The sequence below is a fragment of the Phodopus roborovskii genome, unplaced genomic scaffold, assembly GCF_943737965.1.
Source record: "Phodopus roborovskii unplaced genomic scaffold, PHOROB, whole genome shotgun sequence".
NCBI lineage: Eukaryota > Metazoa > Chordata > Mammalia > Rodentia > Cricetidae > Phodopus > Phodopus roborovskii.
Window position 1 is genome coordinate 33339256 of NW_026126469.1, and position 21625 is coordinate 33360880.

The window sequence follows — 21625 nt, forward strand, 5'->3', positions numbered from 1 at the left end:
GGGATTTTATTGAGAGAAACACAAAATCAGAACCATAGAATGGGTCCAAATAGGAAAGTGATTCTGCATCATGCATTGATCAGTGGCCTCTAGGGAAACAGAGCCTATATGATATACTGAGGGATTTATGGAGGAGTTTTTATGGAAATTGATTCTGTTGATCATAGATACCAACATAAGCCTGAATACTTGGAGAGTGCCAGTATCTGAGAGCAAAGGCCAATGCCCCAGCTCCAGAAGAGAGAGAGCAAATTCACCTTCTACAGTCTTACTCTGTCTAAACCTCCAAGCATACTTGATGACACGTGTGCATATTAGTGCATGCTGAGGTACATGGTTTAAAGGCTTTTCTCACCTGAACACCCATGCACATAGACACCAGAAATACCCTCCTATCTTCCCCCTCTTTCTCTCTGTCTCTGTCTATTTCTGTCTCTCTCTCTCTCCCTCTCCCTCTCTCTCTCTCTCTCTCTCTCTCTCTCTCTCTCTCTCTCTCTCTCTCTCTCACACACACACACACACACACACACATGCACATCCCAGAAATACACCATGCCTGGCTGGATTTTTTTTTTAATTGGCTCATGTAATGAAGTTCCCAGGAAGAGCAAGGGAGGCCTACACCTGACCTGTGTGGCCGTGAAGAAGAGGAGTATTTCCATGGTGACCAAGATTTGAGCTCTGGCAAATACTGTGTATTACATATAGAATCATGAGATACATTTGCTTTAAAATTTAGTTTATTTTACAATAACCTCATTGAAATATCATTAATGTCATTGGTAACAATATTATTTAATATCATTCACTTGTTGCAACTATGCAATTCAATGATTTTTGTAAATTTATCGGTGGTGCATTCATCAATGTAAGTTAGTTGCAGAACATTTAGTGGGGGATGTCCTTCTGTATATATGTTTCTCTTATTGGTTGATGAATAAAATACTGATTGGCCAGGCAGAAAGTATGGGTGGGGCTAGGAGAGGAAAGAAAAGGCAGAGGAGACACCATGTAGCCATCAAAGGAATAATAGGTCCAGCATTCTCCAGTAAGCCAAGATCACATGGAAATACATAGATTTATAGAAATGGGTTAATAATTAAGACAGCCAACAGTTTATAACTAATATAGTGTCCATGTGTTTATTTGGGGCTGAAGGGTGGTGGGACAAGAACCTCCAGCTACAAGCATTTTTATCTCCCAGGTGACACTCTTCTGTTCATTTATAGCTAGTACCAGTTCACGCTGTCACCCCTAGGCAGCCATGGTTCTACTTTTGCCATAAATTTATGTCGATTGCATATGCAGGTATTATGAATAATACATACACTTAGATATTGAAGGGAAAAATTACATATATAGTATGAAAAAGGAACCCTCCAATTTGGATCTTTTGAATCTAGCTTATTTCACTTCACATGTTTTGAAGTTCATCCCCCGTCTAGTATGAGTCAACAATCTCTTCCTTTTTATTAACGGATGATATTCTATTGTGTTTGTTGACCACCATGTATTTACCATGGCAATGGACATTTTAGCTGTTTTTACTACTTGCTGTTTTGAGCACTCTAATGAACATCTTTGTGGGAACATATGCTTTCCTGTACTCTGGGTGCATGCTCAGGGGCAGAATTGCTGGGTTGCTGGAACTTTGATGCTAACTTGTGAGAGACATCCAGAGATATCCACTTGCATTCTCATCACTTACCAATGAGGGTTTCTGTTTCTCTTTAGCATTGCTGTTGTCTGTAATCTGGTACCTCTGGTGGCTAGAGAATGTGTCTTCTTGTGGCTTATTGTGGCAGCTTAATAAATAGTTCTGTTCATGGTTTGATTGATGTTACTTTTCCTTTATATGGTCTGACTAAAACTCTTCTGTTTGGTTTGAGTTTAGCAAACTTTTCCCCAAGTCTTTTATTTTTTTGTTTCATATTCTTTCATTTTAAAAAATTATTTATTTATTTTTCTGTTTTGCTGTTTATTTATTTATTTACTTATTGAGACATGCTTTCATTACATAGCTCTGGCTGTCCTAGAACTCACTCTGTAGATCAGACTATCCTGAAACTCACAGAGATTCTCCTGACTCTGCCTCTAAGTGCTGCGATTAGAAGGTGAGTGCTACTACCACCTGGCATTTTCATTTTATTTTATTTTTTAAATTTATTTTAATTTGAAGCAAGCTTATTTTACATGTCAATCCCAGTTCCCTCTCCCTTCCCCTCTGTCCCCACAATCCCCTATCCCATCCTCTTCCTGCTTCCGAGGGAGGGTGAGACCTTCCATGGGGGATCTTCAAAGTCTGTCACATCATTTGGAGCAGGGCCTAGGCCCTCCCCCATGTGTCTAGGCTGAGAGAGTATCTCTCTAAATGGAATGGGATCCCAAAGTCCATTTGTATACTAGGGATAAATACTGACCCACTACCAGAGGCCCCATAGACTGCCTAGCCCTCCTGACTGACACCCACGTTCAGAGGGTCTGGATCGGTCCTATGCTGGTTTCCCAGCTATCAGACCTTGTTCAGGTCAGCTGTTTCTGTGGATTTCTCCAGCCTGGTCTTGATCCCTTTGCTCATTACTCCTCCCTCTCTGCAACTGGATTCCAGGAGTTTGGCTCAGTGTTTAGCTGTGGGTGTCTGCTTCTGCTTCCATCAGCTACTAGATGACGGCTTTAGGATGGCATATAAGGTAGTCATCAATCTCATTATCAGGGAAAGGCATTTAAGTTTGCCTCTCTAGTATTGCTTAGATTGTTAGTTAGGGTCATTCTTGTAGATTTCTGGACATTTCCCTAGTGCCAGATTTCTCTTTAAACCTATAATGGCTCTCTCTATTATGACATCTCTTTTCTTGTTCTCTTCTATTCTTCCCCTGACTCAATCTTCCTGCTCCCTCATGTCCTCCTCTCCTCTCTTCTCCCCTTCTCTTTCTCCTAACTCCCTCCCCCACCCCCACCCCCAGTGCTCCCAATTTGCTCAGGAGATCTTGTCCCTTTCCCCTTCTCCAGGGGACCATGTATGTCTCTGTTAGGATCCTCCTTGTTTTCTAGCTTTTCTGGAGGTCTGGATTGTAGACTGGTGATCCTTTGCTCTATGTCTAAAATCATTATATGAGTGAGTACATACCATGTTCCTCTTTGTGTGACTGGGTTACCTCACTCAGGATGGTTTATTCAAGTTCTATCCATTTGCCTGCAAATTTCAAGATTCCATTGTTGTTGTTTTGTTTGTTTGTTTGTTTGTTTTGTTTGCTGAATAGTATTCCATTGTGCAAATGTGCCAAATTTTCTTTATCCATTCTTCAGTTAAGGGGCATCTAGGATGTTTCCAGGTTTTTGCTATGACAGATAATGCAGCTATGAACATAGTTGAACAGATGTCCTTATTGTATGAATGTGCATCTTTTGAATATATGCCTAAAAGTAGAATTACTGGATCTTGAGGTAAAATGATTCCCATTTTCCTGAGGAATCACCATATTGACTTCCAAAATGGCTGCACATGTTTGTCCTTCCACCAGCAGTGGAGACGTGTTCCCCTTTCTCCACATCCTCTCCAGCATAAACTGTCTTTGATGTTTTTATTTTAGCCATTCCGACAGGAGTAAGATGGTATCTCAGAGTTGTTTTGATTTGCATTTTTCTTAATAATGTATTCAGATCGCAAAATTTTAGGTTTTGGTAAGGTCTGAGTTATCATTTATTTTCTTGTAGAGACTGTGCTATCTTGTCTAATTCTAGGATTTGAAGATTTTTGTTTTGGTTTTACATAGATTTTCTGTTAAAGGCATCTCTTCTATATATACACATATATTATTTATACATTATATATAGGTGTGTTACATATACATTCTGTGTATAACACACATACACATGTTCCATACTGAGTTGATATTTACATATGTTATGAGGTGGAGGTCTAAGTTCATCTCTTTTGATGAATATCTGGTTCCCCTGGCACTACTTATTGGTCACAGTCCTCTCCCTGATAAACACATTAGCATCTTTGCCCCAGCTCAGTTGACCATGAGTATAGGTATTTGTTGCAGGGCTCTTCATTATCTTCCTCTGATCCATGTCTATCTTCATGTCAGTTCCACACTGTTTTGGTAACCATAGCTTAATAGTAAGATTTTACAATGGAATATGAAAGCCTCCTAGCTCTGCTGTTTTGTAATACTGTTTGGGTTCTTCTAGCTGTTTTTCATTACCATATAGATGGATTTACTCCTCAATTTCTTCAACAAAGAATGCTACAAACTTGAATGGAACCTACAGGTCAATTTAGAGAGAATGATCATATTAACAACGTTGTGTCTTCTCATTCACAGACGGGGAATATCTCTGCATTTGTTAAGATTTTCTTCAGTTTTCTCAAAATTTTGTACACTTCTTTTCTCAAATTTATCTTAGTGTTTTATCCCTTCTGATGCTATTTGAATAGGATTGAATTATTAATTCCATTATAGACTATTTCATTGCTGACATATCTGAACTTATTATCTCAGCTATTAGTTAACAAATGATTTAAACTAATAGCACTATGCATGGATCAAGAAAAGAAAAATCTTCATACAAGGAGAGAAAAATACATAAGCCTAAAGACAGGTTCTTATGACAGAAGGCTGTCCTTTTTTCTTGTTGTTGCTTTTTTTTTTTTCAAGACAGGGCTTTTTGGTGTAGCCCTGGCTGTCCTGGAACTCCCTCTGTAGACCAGGCTGGCCTTGATCTCAGAGATGTGGCTGCCTCTACCTCCAAGTGCTAGGATAAAGATGTGTGACACCATACTTGGCTCAGAAAAGTATTTTTTTACACATGTTAAGATCCAGGACATTGTAGTTTATAATGGAGCTAATGGTCTGTTAGAGTAAATATTATTGTGTATATACGAATCATACAAGTGATGTTATAAAGGTTTGGGGCTGTAGATTAGTGGCAGGGAAATCCTGGATCCCCAAAGCAAGACAAAACAATTGCAGGAATGTTAGAGGAAGTGAACCAATTACTACAGTAAGGCAAATTAACAAAACTATCATCTTACATAGTTACCCCTTTCTTTTGTGGCAGGAGCACTAAAATCAACTCAAGGGGCAGAAAGGCCCACCACACTTCATCTTCATGATCAGTAGTCATGCTGTTCATCAACAGGTCTTTCTTCATCCACTAATCTACATCTCCCAATTTATCAGACCACCCCTGTCCCTGATGACATCTGTTTTGTTCATGTTTTGCTCCCCCCCCCCACTTAGATCCTATGTTTTATTGGTCTATGTCCTGCCATTGTACCAGATGGCACAAGGTGTGGCTGCACTTGGCGCATTGTTCTAGACTTGGAGAAGCTGAGTGGCCTGTTGCTTTCTTATTCTCTCATACTGAGGTTTAACTCAGAGTAAGCACATTCTCAAGATAACTAATCTCACTAATGCAATCACTACTGAAAAGTCACTTTTTGTATTTCAATAAAGTCTTAAGTAGCCCAGGCTAGCCTCAAACTTGTTATGTCAGTAAGAATGACCTTGAGCTTCTGATCCTCCTGCCTTGACCTCTAGAGTGCTGGAATTACAGGACTGTGCTACTGCCACTAGTTTCAGGCAGTGGTGGGGACCCAAGACTTCATGAATTCTAAGCTATCTTTCTATCAAGTGAGCTACAGTCCCAGGTCTAAGGGTCTTGCTCTTTCATTTTGTTTTGTTTTGTTTTTTTCTGAGGCAGGGCTTTTTTGTGTAGACCAGGCTGAAATCAAACTCAGAGATATGCTTGCCTCTTCCTCCCAAGTGATGGAATTAAAAGTGCATGCCACCACTGCCCAGGTAAGGTCTCACCTCTTAGTATTATCACAAAGGTAGCTGAATCTTAACATGAGTTTTGAGTAAGGGGCATAGCACCTCTACTAGTGGGATCACTCATTTCTTTCCTGTGTTTGGTTTATTTTGTTTTCATAGGGTTGAATCTATAATGTCCATCTCATAGAATTGTGAAAATGAAATATGATGTGCAAACTTCCTGGCCTAAATGCCTGCCATGGAACTGGTATGCAAAAGGAAGGTGTTGGCTGGGTGTGGCAGCGCATGCCTTTAATTCCAATACCTACCAGGCATAGGCAGGCAGATCTCTCTAAGTCTGAAACCAGCCTGGTTTACATAATAAGTTCCAGGCCAGTCAGGGATCCAGTTTAAAAAGTGGGGGCAGAGTGGGGGGTGTGAGGGGCATTCTGCTAAGAAGTGAACTTGCTTCATTTCTCTTGTTCTCTTGTCTACCCAGAGAATTGTAGGGTTGTTACTACTGTCCTCATCATGAGTGAGGCTCTCCTAACTTCTTTATTTGTAATGGAGTCTTATTCCATAGTTCAGGCTGACCTTGAACTCTTGTTGATCCAACTGCTTCCCAAGTGCCAGAATTACACCAGTGGGCCACCATGTCCAGACTAGCTGTTTTTGTTGTTGCTGCTTGCTAATTCTAATGTTTCCTGCCATCTCTTTCCTTTTCATTCTTCTCACTTAAGTCAGTTGGGATGATAATAGTTAATAATTGGATCCTTTCAGATAAAAATGTTTAGAAAATATTTTTGGCAGAGTTTAATAAATTGATTTCCCTATTGTACTTCCTTTATCGCCACAGCTGGAAAAGTATTTATTAATTTTTTTTTTCATCTCGTCCCCCTTTCTGAGTGGAAAGGGAGCCTTGTTCATTTACTCATTCCTTGATCTATTTATCTATCCCATTTTGTGAATGTCTATTGTACACCAGGCCCTGTGCTACTTAGGAGGAAACAAGCAAACAAATAGAATGTATGTTTCCCCCATTTTCTAGGGAGAAAGACCTGCATTTTCCCATAGTATGAGAAAGAATATACCCAAAGCCTCAGCAGATAGTGTTCCATTCAAGATGAATAGGGGCCATATGAGAGACGTAGCTTCATTACGATCCAATCCTTCTCTGGCTTAGTGTTTTTTTTTTTTTTTTTTAAAGAGGTCATCGCTCTCCCTAAAAAAAAAAAAAAAAAAAAAAAAAAAAAAAGCTGGGAGATGGTGGTGCCCACCTTTAATCCCAGCACTTAGAAGGCAGAGGCAGGCAGATCTCTGTGAGTTTGAGGCCAGCCTGGTCTACAGAGTGAGTTCCAGGACAGGCTCCAAAGCTAAGGGGAGTGGGGTGGGGGAAATCATCACCATCTGGCTGACAATTCTGCTCAAAGGCACCTTTGAGTGATATACAGTTACAGATTTAAACAATCTCATATTTTTTCAGATATCTCAGTTAAAGGATGCTAGTTCAGGGTTGTCTTCTAATTAGCTGTGTGACTTTGGATAAGTCATTCTATCTCTCCATGATGACACTGAAGCTGTAGCCTCTGAAGACTTTGCAAACTCTAAGTCCTGTTTTCATCTTAAGTCTTTGCCTTGGCGGCGATGTGCATTGGTAAGGGCAGGCTAAGGGACTGGACTTGTGGAGAACTTTGCCTTCCCATTCACTTGAGAACAAATTGCTGAGAGTGTGAATTCTGACTTGTTTTCCCATGCCTCAAGGTTGTGTTCCAAAGTGAGTTCCCACGAAGGGAGAGAGGTCCAGTTATCTATCTTTGCAGATAACTTGTTGGATGAATCTATCTATTGCACAGATTGAGCATCAACATCTATCTACTGTTGCTTTTCACCTGAGCCACATCCTCTAGCCTGGCCTTTATCAACAACAGTGATGCAAGTGGCACATTGTTCTCTGTTGACATTATGTCCTTTGCTGCAAAACTCAAGTGAGGAAAACAGCAGTTATTTATTGGGCCTCCACAAACTTCAGCACATGTCTTTATGACTAATTTTCTGCTAGGCTTTAGTAAGGAAAACAGCAGAGAGGTGGCCTAAAGGTACACAAGAAATATTGTATAGGGCCTCTGCAGGTTCCTACCACAGCCGATGCAACCTTGGGGGCTGGGGAGAGTCAAATTACAGGAGCTTGGAAAACAGGAACTGATAACTGCTTTATTTCATACTTTAAAATTGGCGGTTTCCCTCCTGCAACTGGAGCATTTCTAGAATCAGTCAGTCCCTGCTGTCAAGATGTAGTGATCTAGCACTTTCAGCCATTACCCAAAGGTCTCAGCAATGTAGCTTAATTTATCCTAAATTTACATTGATAGTTCCTACATTCTCTTTCCCCTTTAGTCTTTTTAAATATTTGCCTTTAAATTACATGGGTGTTGGAGGGACAGTATGTATATCTGAGTCCAGCCCCACCCCCAAGCTGTCAGAAGAGAGTGCTGTGCTGGACTCCCTGGAGTTGGAGTTACAAGGCATTGGCTGTAAGCCACTCCAAGTGGATGATGGGAACTGAACCGTGATCTTCTGCAAGAACAATACAAGCACGTAAGTTCTGAGCCATCCATGGATATACGTTATGCCCAGTAAGAGTTTAGATTTTACAGCTGTCTTTAACTTCCATATTTAAGACAAAAAATTGGAAAGGGGACTTCTCAATCCCAATTAGTGAGCATGTGAAAATGACGTAAAAGAAAGCATTAGTAATTCTGAATGTCTGATGGCCAGCCCACAGTACTTTCATTTTATGCGGTCCTTTGTAAAGAGTCCTATAGTGTGAGCATCACTTCAGCTTGCTCTGGAGGCTACAGACATAGCTGTCTAAAACTCCCTGCTCCATTTGTCCAGATTAAGAGCCCACACTAACTTCAACAGACCCAAATTCCAACCGCAAAATCTCTTCTTCCTGCTGTAATTTATTATCTCAGTCAAAGACAACATCAGTTCTCTGAGTCACCATCCTTCATTCCCGGGGCCCTCCCTTCCTTCTCCATCTCTTCCTATGGTATGCAGGCCTGAGAGCCTTGCTGTGTCCAGGGTGAGAACGTCTCTGTTTCCATTCTCAATGCCCTCGTAGCAGCGCTGATTGCAGCGCATCATGGCTCTGTTATTTAGATAATTCCTGTCTACCTCTTCCGGGGCCATCCCCAACATTCTGAGACTTCTGGAGCAATCTTGCCAAGATAAAAATTTAATCATGTGCTCCAGCAATCAACCCGATTTAGTCTCCCTGTTACCTGCAGGATGAAGTTTGCTGGCTTGAAAACAAACAAACAAACAAACAAACAAACCCAGCTAATTATGTGCTAAAATAAATAAATGAAGTTGATAGTGGGGCATTTGAAGAAGCCTGAACCTGATTATTACTTATCTTTAATTATATCCCCTGCTCCTCCTTCCCTGGTAGTCACGAACTTCTCTTCCCCAGGGTTGCTGGTCTCCTGTGACAACTAGATGCTCTTTATAGTCACTCCTGCCAAGGCTGGTAGTCTTTCATCACCACCTTCATCTTCACGTGACCTTGCTGAACTGCCATCATTCCCAGCAGTTTCTAATAACCACATCAGGAATCACATTCCATCCTGGATCATTGACATTATCCACACCCCAGCTCTATCACCAACCTTCCACACACACACACCGTTTCTCCAGGAGGTACTACCTTTCCAGGGACATTGTTGGATTGTAAACAGCTTCCTGTGGACTTCCCTCTCAAATCTAGAACACAGCAGGACTGGGGTGCTAGGAGGCTTTGCCTGAATGAGACACCTTCTATAGTGTCCTCAGAGTGCCCCAGTAGGATGGAGAACCAGTTGTTCACAGCAGGAAATGCTCGGTAAGCTTCCTTTATTACCAGTGACTGCACTTCCTCATCTAACTTCTTTACTCCCTGCCTGCTGTGTTTGGTGATCACACCCCCACCTGCCCCTAAATAAATGCAAACACATTCTTGTCTCCAGGGTCTGCCAGTAGGGAAGCCCAGTTGCCCTTGCTGTCTTTGTTTCCTGTTAGAACTTCATTTACTTTGAGAACTCTTAACTGGGGAAAAACCCCTTCTTGTCAGGAACTGTGTCTTCCTCACTATGTTCCTTCCAACCAGAGGCAAATGTCCAACATCTAAAGATTGAGGAAAGATGTTTCAATAAGGAGGGAAATCAAACCAGTATTTAGGAGGCAGGTGGATCTCTCTGAGCTTAAGTCCAGGGAGGTCTACGGAGTGAGTTCCAGGACAGCCAGATCTACACAGAGAAACCCTGTCTCAAAAACAAAAAACAAACAAACAAAAAACAAAAACAGAGGGAAACAAATCCAGGTATTTACAAGAAGGGAAAAGTTAAAACCTTCAAATATTTCCAGTAACGTCATAACTATCTTGTCATTCCCTAGGAGCTTACAATGTCATTCCCAGGGAGCTGTGCACTAAAGAACAGAACAAGTTACCTTTTTTTTGTTTGCTTGTTTGTTTTGTTTTTTGAGACAGGGTTCTCTGTATTGCTTTGGGGCCTCCTGGAGCTACAGAATGAGTTATCCTAACTTCCACTTTTTCCAGTTAGTAGCTGTTGAGAGTCATTTTTCCATGTACCTATCTTATTTTACCTCTGCCCTCTATGCTCTTTGACCTACGCTCAGATCCAAAAACAATTAAAAAATAAAATAAAAATCAAGAGTAATGAAGCATCCGAGGGTGCTTTAAAATAACCTTATGTTAGCCAGGCGTCGGTGGCGCATGCCTTTAATCCCCGCACTCAGGAGGCAGAGGCAGGCAGATCTCTGTGAGTTGGAGGCCAGCCTGGTCTACAGAGCAAGTTCCAGGACAGCCTCCAAAGCTACGCAGAGAAACCCTGTCTCGGAAAAATAAATAAATAAATAAATAAATAAATAAATAAATAAATAAATAAACAAATAAATGAATGAATAAAATAACCTTATGTTTACTTTCCAGGAATCATCTATGCTAATCATTTCTATGCCTAGTATAGGAAGGTAAAATAGCAGAGCATCCAAACTGGTGTTCCGTTGTACTTATGAAATGACTTGAGCAATTGCTTAGATCATGATGCCATGTGGAATGCAAATGGATTTTTGCATATCCTGGCTGTAGTCTTCATTCTCCTCCTTGTCTTCCCATCACTTCTCACCTTCTGCCTTTTTCATTTACCTCTGCTGTAGCATTTGTTCAAATTTGACTCTTTCTCCCTCTCTCTTCCTCTTAAAGAGACAGTCTTGTAACTTTTTCTAGAAAAAGTTGTAACCCAGAAAAATCTAATTCAGTCTATCAAACCTGGGTGAGTGTTCCCCCCGGCTTCTGTAGACACAACCTTTTAAAAGCTTAAAAGAAACAAAATAACACAAAACCCTGGGGTTGGGGGTGCAGGATCTGTACTGACTTGGACCAACTCCTACTATTTAAAAAAATCAAAACCAAAACCAAACAAACAAACAAAACCCTCTCATCTGTGTAGGATTTCAGCCTCACTTTGATCATGAAATCCTGATAGGCCAGAACTGCTGGAGTCTATTCCCTTAGGAAATAGCTCTGGTCTCCTCTACCAGTAGCATTGGGAACCAAGAAAGATGAAACTAAGGACTGGTTCCCTAGATGGTCCAAATGTCCGCACGGTTTTGCAAGAGCAGAAAAGTCAGGTGTATGTTTGGAGTACATTGTGTGTAGGGCTATGGCTGGAAGGCTTGTGGCTGGAGCTGTTTCCAATGCACTTGCCACACTAAGAGATGCAGATACAATGCAGACAGACATAAAAGAAAACATTGTGTGAGAAGCTGTTCTCCTAGGTTTGCAGGGCTGACATTCTGTAAAATAAAATGTGGCTTTGAATAAATTTGAACTTGGCAGGATTTGTAAATTAGAATTAATGAACAATAGAGTACATAGTTGGTAAAGGAGACGCAGTGACTTTGAATTAGTCTATTTTGAATACTGTCTGATAAATATGACAACTAGGAACCAGGAGCATCATTGATACTATGCACATATTCATTCATTTTGGGACCAGGTAACTGGCTACCTCTGGCAAAATGAAGAACAAGAACAAACATCCCACTCACTTCTTGTTTAAAACTTACATTGAAAGTTACACTCCACACCCCACATTTTTGGGTGGTAGTAGGGACCAATTCTAGAACTTGACATGGGCTAAGTAAGCCACACCGAGCTACACTCCCAGGCCTATTATGGAGTGGAGCATAAAGCCAAATGCAGGAATGGGTTAGGCATGTGCAACCCACAGGCCAAACTTGGTTGGCCTCCTCAAAGGTCCTACCTCACGAAGCCAAGCCTGATTACCCTCCTTTGATTGAGATCCTTCTCCATGAGGCTTTATTCTCATTCATTTCTTGATTAAAGTGTACCTGGAACCACATTAGAAATCTGAATGGAAAAAAAAAAAAAAAAAAAAAAAAAAAAAAAAAAAACAAAGGAAAGGTCATGGCTGCTTCTAGGTTTTGTAGATAAAAGGAAAAGTCCAGAGTAGACTGGGCCATGTGGGGAGAGGGGGAGACGGGGAGACGGGGAGACGGGGAGACGGGGAACCAGGTATGGCAACCATGAAGACAGGGGTACAAAAAGGAGTGAGTACCAAAATGTCTGGATTATATAGGGAAGAGCCTCTGGGGAAGGACAGCTCAGCCCCTGGCCTGGAGAGTTCACAGTAGAGGGTGGGTTAAGCCAGCCATATCCTGTAACAGGTAGGGACTGAGGGATATGGGGAGAGCCTGGAAGCCAGGTCCTCTTTGACATGTTAAATTAACAGCTCAGCCATTTGTCTTGGGGTTGAGACTTAACAACATCCAAGATTGCAGTTGGAATTCACTTGCCTAGCCGTGGTTTGGGCATTTCTGTCCTCCCCACCCCCACCCCCACCCTCACCCCCACCCCATGGCAGCGTTGAGAAGTGGTGCCTTGTAGAAGATATTTGGGTCAGTAGGAAAAGACTTGGCAAATGGATTGATTTTCTCATGTGGGTGAGTTCTTGTCTCTTGGCTCTGGGTTAGTTACCAGGGCAGCAGGCTATTACAAAGGGAACCCACCCCTCCTCATGTTTTATCTCTCTGACGGAAGTCTGTATGGTCTTCTGCTTTGTCATGAGTTGAGGCTTCACGAGGTCCATGGCTGCACGTGACTTCCCAATCATGGACTTGTCAATCTCCAGAAGGTGCATAGACATTCCTCTATGAACCACCTAACTATAGGTGTTCAGAATTGCAACAGAAAACAGACCAGGATAATACTATACAAGGAGCTACCTGAACATGGTTCTCTGATTTCTTTGTTTGTTTTTTGAGACAGGGTTTCTCTGTGTAGCCCTGAGTCCTGGCTGTCCGGGAACTCACTCTGTAGACCAGGCTGGCTTTGGACTCAGAGATCCCCCTGTCTCTACCTCCAGAGTGCTGGCATTAAAAGTGTATGATTCTGAACACATGGACACCAACCCACTCTACTGTAGGAACCATAAGAAATTTTGGATGTAGTACTTGTTCTTCTCTCTCTCTCTCTCTCTCTCTCTCTCTCTCTCTCTCTCTCTCTCTCCCTCCCTCCCTCTTTTCTTTTTTGAGTTTATTTATTTGTATTTTATGTATGAGTGCTCTTCATGTATACCTGCAGGCCAGAAGAGAGCATCAGATCCTGTTGTAGATGGTTGTGAGCATCCATGTGGTTGCTGGGATTTGAACTCCAGACTCTGGAAGAGCACCCAGTGCTCTTAATGGCTAAGCCATCTCTTTAGTGACAGTGCTGTCTCTTGATAAAACTTTAATCATTAACCTTGGGACGAAGTTCTTTAAAATTCTTTCCCCTTGATTGTCATTTGTTACAAGTCAAGACCTGGTCACAGAACCTCCGGGTTTCATTTGCACACCCCACCTTACCAAGGTTTGGAATGGAGGAAGAAGAGACCTTAGACACTCAAGTGTTGTTTCACTGTGGTCTTTCTCACAAATCCCTGCTTCTCTGGGGCTGAATCCATAGCCTTTTGTATTTCAGTGATGCCCTCTAAGCAGACCTCTTCCCTCCTCCCCATGACCTCCGTAGGCAATAGAGGGAGGAGAATAAATCTACTTGAGTTTTACAACATGTTCTTCACTCCTCCTGTCCCAAACTGGACTCCTTCCCTTATCTTGGAGGCTCAGCTGTGTCCTTGAGGTTATCCTTGACTTGTCACTTCATCCTCCCTGGGAATAGAGTGAGGGGATGGTACAGTTCTTGAAAGTGGAACAAAGATGTGACTTTGCCCAAACTTGCAGTTTTGACTTACTGAGAGAGGTCAGTTTCTTACGTCTACTAAGTGACAGGTAATCTGAGAACTGCATCGTATTAGTAATCCTGGAGACTTCAAGTGTGGCTCTACAGGAGTGTCTCTGGATTTATCAAAATTCTTCACACACTGATTGTCATAGCTTCTGTGCCCTGGAAGTAAGCCCTGGAAACATGTGCTCTGTGAATTAAATCTTTAAGTGATTTTTTTTTCTAATTAATGTGTTTGTTTGTTTATATTAATGTTTGCCTTAATACACATATGTGAACTATGAGAAATGTGCTTGGTGCCCAAGGAGGTCAGAAGAGGGCATTGGATCTGCTGGAACTGGAGTTAAAGATGGTTGTGATCTGTCACCATAGGGTGCTGGGAGTAGAACCAGGTCATCTGGAAGTGCTACTATCTCTGAGCCAATCTCTCCAGCCTCTAATTGACACTTTAAAAAACCCTGAACTATTGGGCTTCTTAAACTGTTCCTGTGACAAAGCGGTGCATTCTAGTTTATTTGAAAAATCTAACACTTGGGAGGCAGAGGCAGGTCTGAGTCTGAGGCCAACCTGATCAGAGTTCAGAGACAGCCAGGACTACACAGATAAACTGTTTCAAGAAAACAAAACACAGACAAAAAAAGGTTAGGAAGCTAAGCAAAGCAAACCTCCACAAGGATGGGGGAAATGGCTAATTAAGTAAAGACACATCCCCAAGGCCAATGACCTGGGTTCCATATGGTTTAGGCAGAGAACCGACTCAAAAGTGTCTTCTGACCTGCACACGTGAATGAAGAAAAGAAATAAACCAGAAAGGAATGGATATTAGTGCTCCCAGCTATGGTGGAGGAGACTGTTTGTTGTAGATAAAGGAGAGAGTCATGGACATGCTCAGTCTGAATTGGGCATGTGGAGGAGGGGAAGGGAAAGGAGAGAGAGAGACGAAGGAGGTGCAGCAGCAGGGGACTAAAGGTACAAAATGGGGGGGGGGGTAACCATAATGTCTGGATTATATAAGGAAGAGCCTCTGGAAGACAGCAGCCCAGCCCCTGGGCTGGAGGCTCAGGGTAGAAGGCAGGGTATGCCAGCCATACCCTGTAACAGGTAGGGACTGAGAGATGCTGGGAGAACCTGGAGGCCAGGTCCTCTTTGATATGTTAAATAGGCACCCCAGCCATTTGTCCTGGGTATGAAACTTAACATGCACACCTATGTCATGGGGTTCTTAGGGAAACTTACTTTTTAACAACTGTTGAATAGAACTCTATGTAAGATGTAGTGACACATGCCTTTGGTCCCTGTAGGCAGCTGCAGACAGCTGTAAGCTCAAGGCTAGCCTGGTCTACATGGTGAGCTTCAGTCCAGCCAGGACTACATAATGAGATCCTGCCTTAATGAAAAATCAAAAAAAAAAAAAAAATGGAATAGAGAATAAATCTATTCTCTTATTAACTTCAGAAGAGAATACTAAGTTTCTTGTTTGGGAAATTTCCCCCCATTTTTATTGAAAATGGATTTTTTTTCTCACATGATATATCCTGACCTGATTACAATTTCCCCTCCCTCTACTCCTTCCAATTCCTCCCCACCTCCCCTCCCATCCGATCCACTCCCTTTCTGCCTCTTATTAGAAAACAAACAGGCTTCTTTCTAAGGGATACTAAAAATAAAGTAAGTTGAACAAAAACTGACACAGCAGAATTGGACAACACAAACAGAAAGAAAAGAGCCCAAAAGAAAGCACAAGAAAGAGAAACCCACTCATTCCCATAAAAACACTAAACTGGAAACCATACAAAGACCTGGTGTGGACCCGCGCAGTCACTGAGCAGGCTCCTCAGACTCTGTGAATTCATATGAGCTTTGGTCATATGATGTAGAGGGCCTTGTTTCCTTGGTGTCCGCCATCCACTCCGGCTCTTATACTCTTTCAGCTTTCTCTTTAGTAGGGTTCCCTAAGTCCTGAGGGGAGAGAGTTGACGGAGACGTCCCTTAGGACTGAGTGTTCCAAGGTCTCCCACTCTCTGCATAATGTCTGGCTGTGGGTCTCTGGTTTTGTAAATTATTTTCTTTTAAACAGGGAATTTATTAAAGAACTAACATTGCTTCTACTACAATTACTGTTGTTTTAGTTGCATGTGACCTCTTAAGTCTGATGTGTTTCACTAGGCAGACTTGGCTGGCCTGGAGCTTACCGTGTAGACCAGGCTGGTCTTAAACTCACAGAGAACCACTTGCCTCAGGCTCCCAAGTACTGGGATCAAAGGCATGCACCACCATAACTTGGTTTGTTTGCTTGTTTGGTTGGTTTTGTTTGAAACAGAGCTGTCCTGGAACTCACTTTGTAGATCAGGCTGACCTCAAACGCAGAGATCCCCTGACTCTGTCTCCTGAATGCTGGGATTAAAGGTGTGCACCACCACTGCCCAGTTATGATTTGTTTGTTGCCTTGTTTTGGTTTCTTGAAACACCGTTGCTTTGTGTACCCCTAGCTGTCCTAGAAGTTGGTCTATAGACCAGGCTACTCTTGAACTCATGGAGTTCTTCCCTCCTCTTGCTTCCCTGAGTGGTGGGATTAAAGGCATGCAGCACCACTACCTAGCCATGATTTTTTTTTTTTAAATAAGCTATAATTTAGTAATTTATTTTTCTTTTTAGTTGGATTTTCAGAGAACCTGCTATTATTTAACTGGCATTTCTACTTGGGAATTGGTGTGACATTTTAAATATATATTAGTTATGATATGGGGCCACTTATCATCATTGCCTGTTTCAGTGATATGATTGCACCCCACAGAAATTTGGGTCAGATAGCAGGAAAGTAACTCAGATCTGCTTCGCACCATTTGTGAACTAATGTACTTAGACCCAAGTGCTTTTTTACTGAGCAGGGATGAATAGACAATAAACAGTGGGTAAAGTGTACAATTTGATATATGTTTGGCATATTCCAACCCATTTGAAAGCAGTGCCATCATAAAGGCAGCAAAATATTTATTTTTCTCCAAGGTTTTCTCCTGTCTGTTTGTAATCCCTTCCCTCCTGCCTGTTTTCAAAGTCCCCTTCCCATAGTCCTTAGCCATCCCTAGGCAACCTCTGATTTGCTTGGTCACTGTTCATTAGTTACCTGTTTTGTCTCCTCCCCACCCCAAGTCTGATTTCATAGACTTGACATAATTACTTCCTGTTGTTGCGTGTTTTCAATAGTTCTTTCATTTTTATAGCTAGGTAGTATTCCCTTACATGAGAAACCATATTCTGCTAATCCACACCCATCTCTTAACATTTCTTTGTTTTTCTCTTTGCAGCTAAGTTGCATCTTCAGTCAAGGCTCCACAAAGGTCTCCTAGATTTGTGTAGTCAGCACATCTGGGTCCAAATCCTGCCCTGTCTCGTGCGACTGTGTAAATGTGACCTTTGTGGGTTTCTTCTTTGGATTGCAGTATCCTTATCTGAAAAGGGAGCCTAGCAATAATGTCCCTTAGGAGTCTACAAGCATTAAATCTGCAGAGTGCACAGAACAAAACAACACAGGGAAATGCTGTGTGGGCTGGTGGTTATTGCTATCATTATACAAGCAGTGCGATGTTTGGTGGAATTTCTAAGCCACAATCGTCCCTCAAAGAATGTTAATTATTATTAATTTTACTAATAATACTGCAGCACACAGCGGCTTTCCTTTCCTTTTCTTCTCTGGTCTCTCTTAGGACCCCAGTCTCTTCACCATTCTTGCTCTTAGCAGGTCTAACCAGGCAGGATGGAGGAGTTAGGAACCTTAGTCTTAGCCCAGACTTGAGCTCTTTTTAGGAATGCAAGTTCTCAGGCCCCACTCTAGGTGTATTGAATGAGAAAAATGAGAGATGTCATCTGCATCTACGTGACTGGTAAAGTTTAAGGATTCATGCAGTAGAGGAATTGCCAGGCTGGGGCAGACTCATGTCACATAAACTTTCTTGTTAGAGAAGGCATACTGTTGACTAATTGAGCCTAATATCAGCTAAAATCCCTAAGTCTTTTTCACACACGTTGCTGCTAATCCATATATTCCCCATCTAGCACTTGCACAGGATTCTTTTTAGACTCAAGTATAAGTCTTTACATTTATCCCTATTAAACTTAATCTTGTTAGATCCGGCCCATCGCTTCAGTCATGTCTGGAGAATTTTTAGTTCAGCTGGAATGAACTATGACAAAAAAGACAGGACCTAAAGACCAAAGAGGAACGCTGCAAGGACAGCAGCATTCTTTTATGTATTAGGTAGAAACTGGTCAATGAGAAGCTGCTTGTGGTGGGCTTCTCTAACCACTCTAGATCTCAGCTGGTCAACGCTTACCATTTAAATAAGGTACAAGGGCAGTGCTAAATAGCCTACCCTTTAATGCTGGGTGTTAGCAGAGAAGATTTTTTGGTTTTTGTTTGTGGGTGTATATTTTTTTTTCTTAGTGTGAAGCCCAGTGTACTGATACTTGCAAATCTCCAAAGGGAAAGAACTAGTGTTTTCTCAATGCAGATCCTTAGCTCTCTGCCTTGTTCATACTTTCATATTTAATTTTCAAACCAACCCAGTGGTTTAGGAACTGTTAAAGCTGAAGAAACTAAGGATCAGAGGGTATTGCCCACCCTCAAGGTCATGCAGAGGGTTGGTGGTCCAGCTAGAGGATATCCCAGATGGGAATGGGTTTGAAGAACAGTCACCCTGGGATCAAGAAAATTACCCTCTGTAAAATTAATCTCAAACCTGGGCTGGAACTCTTGCTAGGTAGGCACTCATCTGGAGTGTGGGAAACCCTGGACTGGATCTTCAGTACCTGCAGACAACGGAATAACTTTAATAGTTAGCCCCCCCCCACCACACCCCCACAAAAAAATGCTGTGGAACAATCTTTGTACACTGCAACTATGCATTAGCCTCATTGGTTAATAAAGAGCTGACTGGCCTATAGCTGGAAAGGAAGAGATTGGATGGGAGAGTAGACTAGGTGGGAACTGGGAAGACGTGAGACACAGAGTGAGCAGGATGTACAGAAATGGGTTGAGTTAAGTTGTAAGACCTAATTAGTAACAAGCCTAAGTTATCAGCTGGGCATTTATAATTAATATGAAGTCTCTGTGTGGTTATTTGGGGAGTGGCTTCTGGGACACAGAGATGTTCCACCTATAAGGAACAAATCACAGCAAGGGAAAAGCTACCACATCTAACAAGTGGCTTAACAATTTGGACTGATTTGAAGGTAAGTGTCCAATCGTAGCAGTCAATAGATTTCCCAATCCTGTATCTGCTAAGCAACACCTGTGTTCATGGTGCTAACTCCTGACCACCTTACAATGGATTTACTTTAGTTTTATTTTTATGTTTTAAAGCATTAACCACACATTTCAAACCAGTGCCTGTGATAATTTTAATAGTTAACCTCTAACAACCAAACCTCTGAGAAGAATAAAAACTCCCTTCTCAAGGGGGTGGAATAGCCAATTTTTTAAAAACTCTATAACAGCTACTATATTTTACTATAATGTCAAATGCCCATTTTTATAAAGTGCCTCATGGCATAATAGAAATGCACCGGACTTGGAGTCTGACAAACACAACTTGATTTTACTTACTAGCTCCATTTCCCTGGACAGAACTTTAGCCAATGTAATCCTCGGTTTTTAGATCTCTAACTAGAGAGCAGCAGTGCTCAGGGAGCGAGGGGAACTAGCTGAAAACGCCCTAGGAGGAAGCCCTGTGGTTCATTACATGCTTTACAGACATAAGGCTTTATTACATTTTTATACTTACCTCTTTTATGAGTTCTCCAAACATGAAATATTTCAGACATTTCTGCCACCCGTCATTTTGCTGATTTCATAGAGCAGAACTTCAAACTTTTTTTTTTAGTTCCTGTGAAAGTCTTCCATTCTTTCATAGTTCATTCTTTTCTGTTTGATTGTTATTAGTTTTCAAGACAGATTTTCTGTGTGGCACTGGCTATCCTGGAACTCACTCTGTAAATCAGGCTGGATTTGAACTCGGAAGCCTCAGACTCAGAGATCTGCCTGCCTCAGCCTCCCTCATGCTGGGATTAAAGGTTCAGGCCACCACCACCTGGCTTGAAGTTCATTCTTAACAGTAGTAATTTCTAACCAATGTGATGGACCAGTATTTAAATCATCAATACAATTTGTTGACTTGCATTTAAAAAATAAGTCCTATTTAACCAGAATTAATGTCATCAACAATAACAGCATTTTCATTATATAATGAAAAAACCTAATGTGTCTGAACCCATGTTCTAGAATATGAAGTGATCTTAGCTGACAAAGATGCCTCCTCCTTTAGGGTTTTCTAGTGCAGTAAGTATGAATTGGGACTTTCTGTGAATAGGAAAGAATAAAGCTATGCGGTCAAGTGCTCATATTTGAATCCTTTTTAGTAGTTATGTTACCCTAGTGTAATAAGCCTTTGTCCCCCAGCCAGCTCCCAAATAACAACATGGAGACTTCTTATTAATTATGAAAGCTCACCTTAGCTTAGGCTTGTTTCTAACTAGCTCTTGTAACTTAAATTAATCCATTTCTGTTCATCTACATGCTGCCATGTGGTTTGGAGCTTTTACATCTCCTTCTACATGTCCTCTTTCCTCTGCTTCTGACTGGAGACTCCCCTATCCTTCTTCCCAGAGTTCTCTGTCTGGAAGTCCTGCCTATGCCTCTTGCTTAGCTATTGGCCATTTTAGCTTTATATTAAACCAATCACAGTGGGATATATTTACACAGTGTAATAAAATATCCCACAACACCCTAGGGTAATAAAAAGATTCATTTTTTTTAACTTAAAAACTTTTTTTAAAATATTAATTATTTTGTTTTGTTTTAAAAAAAATAGGGTCTTGCTATTTGCCCTCAGTTTCACCGCATAGCCCAGGCTAGGCTCTGTCTCTGGGTCTTCTTGCCTCAAGACCCCAACTGCTAAGATCACAGACTTGTATTTATTAAGCTTGACTTTCCTAATCTTTGTGATTGACATGACTGTGTCTACCTGCTACAGCTGCGAATTCTGTACTATATTGTGAATGAAGTGACTGGTACAGTATCAGCAGTGTAATAAGTTTCTGAGCTATTGGATATTTTCTGATATAAATATATAGTACACTCCAACAGGAACGTCCTAAAACTCTCCTCCCTCCCATCCGGTACTGCAGATGCCCAGCTTCCTCTGGTCCTATTCAATAATGCATACAGACTGCAAAACATGGTCAGTCACCACTATTAATTCATTAACTTCTTAGAGCAGTGGTTCTTAGCCTTCCTGATGCGGCAACCCTAAATCCTACACCATGCTGTGGTGAGCCCAACCATAAAATTATTCCCATTGCTACTTCATAACTGTAATTTTGCTGCTGTTATGAATTATAATGTATATCTGTGTTTTCTGATGGTCTTAGGTGACCTCTGTGAAAGGATGGTTTGACCCCCAAGAGGTTGGGACACACAGGTCAAGAACAGTTGCTTTCTTTAAGAGTCAAGAAGTACTCTTTTGTTGTTTGTTTTTTGAGACAGGGTTCCCATGTAGCCCTG

At 41.5% G+C, this 21625-nt stretch overlaps 1 protein-coding gene across 8 annotated transcripts in view; it reads left to right on the forward strand.

The window, feature by feature from the left end:
- The window catches only part of Cd47 (CD47 molecule), an 812520-nt gene that overhangs the window by 572698 nt on the left and 218197 nt on the right, over window positions 1-21625 (forward strand). For 3 of the 8 annotated variants that reach the window (XM_051191584.1, XM_051191588.1, XM_051191595.1), the window contains one exon: window positions 12172-12181. The exons of 4 other annotated variants lie outside the window; for them this stretch is intronic. The gene's annotated coding sequence lies outside the window, so the exon portion shown is untranslated. Of the gene's footprint in view, window positions 1-12171; window positions 12183-21625 lie in introns of those variants that run through there. One more of the 8 variants, XM_051191591.1, reaches the window with a different exon arrangement.